Consider the following 5,517-nt stretch of genomic DNA (forward strand, 5'->3'; position numbering starts at 1 on the left):
TGCTTCTTGGTGATCTAGCATTGAGAAATTTAGCTTTATGTACACATACCCATGCTATACATTAGAGCTGTGTGATAAATTAATCATGCCCCCACGAGCATCTCATCTACCCTCTGCAGGCTAATCCATCTCCCTGGGACTTTATTATTCAAAACCCCTTGCCTGCTTCAAACTGGCACCGTCTTTAAACTAAGCCTGCTTGGGAAATATTTCCACCTCGTCCCATAAATGTAGAAATGTCCCTAAAACATGACTCTTGCCCCAGGCCCAGGATGAGCAAGATTCACTTCGATATCTAAAACTGTGGCAGCCTTAAACAGCTGACATTTTGTAGCTCTGGGCTGTTAGAAATAGGAACTCTATTCCAGTGGGCTGGGGAGATTTTTACCTTCTAACGGAAAGCATTTAATTTGGTGAGTGACACGTGGACGGTCCTACGATATTGGCTTTCCAGGCTTTACTATAAGGTTGGATTTATATTAACTGGGTGGTAAAAAGTCCCATTAGAATTGTTTAACATTTTCAAAAATATTCTTATAAAGACTTGTAGCTTCTTCTAAAACACAGGTAGTCTGGGGACACAGATTGGGAGTTGCAGACCTGAGTTTTGGTTCCTAGTCCTTCCATTCATCTTGGTCAAGTTGCTTCCTTTCCCCAGGCATCTGGTTTTATCTGTGTGTTTAGTCTTGTCTATTTGCACTCCAGTTCAGGGACCGCATCTCACCGTGGTCCTAGTTCATTTATCTTGACCAGGTCCTCCACTGCTGTAGCAATAATAATGGTTGGGAAAGGTGGCATAAGTTGGTTTTTTTTCTCGGTCCCCTTCCATTGCTGCCTGCAAAAGGAACAATAGATGCGACAATATGAGTAATGCACCTCTCCCCGATTCTTGGTAGTATATTGTAAAAAAATTTCTTATGGTCTGTTGAATAGCTTGATGTGGCTATAAAACTGCCCAGAACTGGAATGCAGACTTGTGGTAAAACCCATATGGATAGGTATATAAGCAAGCCTTCTATATTCAAATGTCTTTTGACCTTTATAAGTTTATTTTATTTTATTTTAAATTTTCTCAGTGCCAGTGGTAGCAGCCCCAGTGCTTGGATCAATTTAAACCACGCTGGAGGAAGCACTATAAAATCCATTGTACCTCTCTGTCATACTTGCTGGGGTGGGGACAGGATGTGGACTCGATGATTGTTTTCTATTTACTGAGGGCGTGATGCATAGAGCCGCAGACTCCTGTGCTCGGTCATTAACGGTGGACCTTAAGCAACAGGCAAATCTGTGCCCCAAACCATGAAGTCCTGGCTTTTTTTTTTTCTTTTTAATGGAACCAGAGAGATTACAGTAGTTTTAACTCCAAGTAAAAAAAAAAACAAAAACCCCCACCCCCCCAAAAAAAAAATTGCTCGAATTTGCTCAAAGCCTGGGTCAGGGTCATGAGTGTGGCCTCAGGTTTAGGCTTTTGTTAACGAACGTTTTCCACGCCACGCTAGTGAGTATGGAGAAGACATTGTTTAGGCCCATAGCAATGTTGTAAGCTAAGCTCCCTGAATCTTCATAGTGGATGTATCGATGTATGAGGCTCGCAGGTGCTGGAGGGGATGACTTGTGGAGAGAGAGAGAGGATTAATAGGAAATTTTAGGAAATGGGATGTGTGGAGCCATCTCTCTCTCCCCTCTTGCATTGGTTATTTGTCAATGATTGCTTCCCATTGGGTTTTTTGATGCTTTCATTTTGTCTTATTTCTCTCATGCAGAAAATAGTAATTCATACTTGGGCTTGGTTGACTCTGTTCTGCTTTCATCTGAACGTGCTGTTTTTCTAGTACTTCCAGACCGTTGACTGTCTAGCCTATTTAAAATTGGCCGCGGTTTATTTTAAGGGGTTTAATTACGATCGAATTATGAGCAGAGAAAAAAAAGGTGGTTAGAGCACAGGATGTGGCAACAGATACCTGTGTGTGTCCTGCACATAACTGCAGTCTTCCTGTGTCATCTCGGTCAAGTCATGTAAACCTTACTGTGTCGCTGTGAAATACATTTGGTATTATACCTTTCTCATTTCCCCCTGTTTGTAATACAGAAAGTGTTTGAAGCGAATCCATGCTTGCAAAGGGTTCAGCTTCTTTCAGTCTCCTCTGGCTCTGTCCATCTTTGTACTCAAATTTTACTCACTGACCCTTTCCACAAAGCTCCGCTTGCTAACCTTGTCTAACTTTGCCCAAGCCTATGCCCCGGGTCAGTAATTATAAGGAAACGTCACTTAACTGTATGTTGAGTTTCAAACCGTTAAGGCTGTGTAACATGGCTCACATCAGTGATTCTTAACCAGGTTGTGGCTCCCAGCACCCTTGTAAGGGTGCCATGGGGTGCTGCACAGTATTTGCATTGTTAAGTGTGCAAATGCCTACACAGGATTCGCAAGAAAAACCCAGAGATCCCAGGAATCCACACTGTCAACCACATTTTGACCTGTTGTGGCCTTTCTGAGCTCTTTGCAACAGAAAAATGGCCCTATTTTTTTTCGGAGTGAAAACAAAGAGCTGGGGGGCGTGCCTTGAGTCTAACTAACAAGAACTATAAAAAAAGTTACGATTTACTGGCTTGTAGAACATACAACTTGCAATGAGGAGCGACCTTATTATTTTGGGATCTCTTGCTCAACATTTGCTTGAAGCATGGCTGCACAGAAATGAAGCCCCTTGCTGGGGGTGCAGGGGGGTGAGGTTGATGCTGCGCTCCAGATCCTTACAGAGGCTGCTCCAGTCACCCAAGCTGTAACAGTGTCCGCGGTCGTTCAGGCTGATCAGCTGGACATGGTACTAACCACATCGCCCTGTTACATGCTGTTCGCTATAAACCACTGTGCCGTAACGACATATATTCAGGCTGTATGACACTTTTGACTGCAAAGTACCCTCAAGCATTTTGGGTCTGATTTATTTATTTATTTATTTTTTCTCCCTCTCCCTTCACCAGTTTTATCCAGTGTAATATCAGCGTACTTATACCCGGGAGAGGAGCAGTTATCCCGTAGTTATACCCGGGAGAGGAGCAGCAGGCTGGTGTATAATACTACCCTACTGTATATTAGAAAGTCACCTCTGGTAAACAACAGATGATTTTCTCAGGAGTCACTTAGAGCAGAGATCCCGTCTAATACTTTTCTGTTTGTTCAAGCGTTTTAATTTTTAATAAGTGTTACTGGATGAAACGGCTTCCTTGAATGCTGCATTTGGTAACAGATGATACGTAGGTTTGAAGACAGTACCGTATAATCTGACCTCCTAGCAGCTGTAAACCATGGCAAGACCTTTCTTACTTCCGTGTGCATTTAAAATGCTATCAGCCTTCTTACGAGGACTCTGGCATGTCTTCACTTGTGCCACGCCGGAGACCTAAATTAAAAGTACTCCTTTGTAATTTGAGCGAATGACTAACAGTCCTAATCAGTGGACTGCTGACTCTGGTAGCACACGTTTTTGCTTTTACCAGTGTACGCTGTAGATTAGTTGGAGGTACAACTTTGTTGGACATATCTTTTTTTTTTTTTTTAACAGACTAGCATTTCAGCTGATGACCCTGAGCATTTTTCAGTACTGAAGGGTCTCTATAGCTCCTTATAGAGCCAAGTAAAGATATGTAATGTGTGCTACCATGAAATGAACCTTGTTTTGCCGTGTCACTTTGATAGCAACAGATTTGTGTAAAAAAACAAACAAACAAAAAACCCCCCGAAACCCCCAAATGTGATCACACCAAAAATCCTCTTTCAGACTGATCATGCTCTGGAATTGTAGCATACTAGCTAATGGAGTTATAATTCATTTCATGTAGTAGTGTCCTTCTCCTTTTGTAGATGTATATAAATACACACCGTCCATATATATGTATTATTATTACTCCAAGGATCAGTTTCTGCTGGCCTCGTTCCAGAAACAACATCCCTGTCTTTTTTCATCGTTGAGCAAAAACAGTCTGAAGGCACCATAATTCTTTAAATTGGATTTCAATTCTGATCCCCTTATGTTCAGTAAACAGTGGTCTATGCAACATCATTGTTTGGGAATAACATGCCAGTGGCTTTTCATTTTTAAGACCAGAAGATAAATCTTGAAGTTGCGTTTAAAAAAAAAAAAAAAAACAACAAAAAAGGGGCAGCGATGGCGAGACCAGTCTGAAAAGAGAAACGTTGGTAGCTTGGGAGAGGTGTTTTCTGCGATTGATATTAAACTTAATTTTTAATTCAAACTGCAGTTAAAAACAAACAGGGTTGGGGTAACATGATGATGGAGAATGGGAGGTTGCTGTTGCATCACGGGGAAACCCTATGTTAAGACGGCGTCGGGAGGAAATAACTCTGCTAGTTTCTAAACCCCAATGACGGTGATTCACATTTCTCCTCCAGCTCATCTCACCTATTCGATTATATCTTGCCCTATCCAGAAAGGCTTACAATAAATGACAAACACCCCACAAGTAGGAAACGGCAGTAGATGCCCTGAACTCAAACTCTGTTTTACCCTAGTGACTTTTGATCTCCCACCACTTAAAAGCAAGCCTTCGAGCCAATCTCAACCCCCACTCGTTCTGACGGTGCCTGCAGGGTGGCCAGTCCTTCTGCCTCTGTTCAGGCAGCCAATATGACGCCCGATGATGGACATGTTGCTCCCTCTTTAAATTGAGGGACACCGTTTCATTTCTAACGTTGATTTGGACAGTTTACTCTCTATTGAGTTGTAATACTTATTTGCATTCAAACAATAGCTGGAAGTGATTTCCACCCACATTCGACCCCCCTCCCCAAAACAGAGGGAGAACCCATGCAACGTGCTTCTGAAGGAAATAACAGATCAGTCATTAAAACTGCACCTCCTTGCCCTCTACTTTTTCTCTCCCTTTTGCGTTTCTAGCAAAAAGAGCAAGTTTGGCATCCACATGCTGGAGAGAGAGCTCTGATTAGGTCCTGAAAGAAGCAGTAAGTTGATTGCTTGCAGAGATGATGTAAGCCGTTGCTCTGGGGTACATCAGGTTGGATTTCTCATGCTTTATCTTATAAAGCCTAAATTAACAGCTGGTTTGGTTTGAGTTCTCCGGGATCTGACTAAGGGATTATGGTCCATTCTCAAGTGAGTCAATCTAGTTTAATTTATTTCAGGTCTATCAAAAAAGATCAATCAAAGCTCTTTTGAAAGTAAAGCTGTAATCGGCCTGCGTACTTAGATGTCACTGCTGTTGTACTCGGTTTGGTTCTTCAGTGGAAAAACGCTCAAGCTGGAGCTAAGAGGATGTATTGTGATTTTTTTTTTTGGTAGGGTTTTTATTTTTTTTTCTTTTCACACAATTAGATTTTTTTGAAAGGTTACTTGTGTTTTGGGAACCTTTCCAGTCTGTATATACTTCTAAGCTAGCCTTCTCTTGTCTGGTGAATATCTGAAATAGAAACTTTACTTTAACTGGTAAGAAATGTGGTTTAGTGGTTGAAGAAGGTAAGCAGAAGTCAGGAAGCTG

General features: G+C 41.9%; 1 protein-coding gene across 22 annotated transcripts in view; it reads left to right on the forward strand.

The window, feature by feature from the left end:
- The window catches only part of TCF7L2 (transcription factor 7 like 2), a 284,575-nt gene that overhangs the window by 70,117 nt on the left and 208,941 nt on the right, over positions 1–5,517 (forward strand). The window lies entirely within an intron of this gene.

This window comes from Gavialis gangeticus, unplaced genomic scaffold (genome assembly GCF_001723915.1).
Source record: "Gavialis gangeticus isolate Ggan-Ray unplaced genomic scaffold, GavGan_comp1, whole genome shotgun sequence".
Classification (NCBI taxonomy): Eukaryota; Metazoa; Chordata; order Crocodylia; family Gavialidae; genus Gavialis; species Gavialis gangeticus.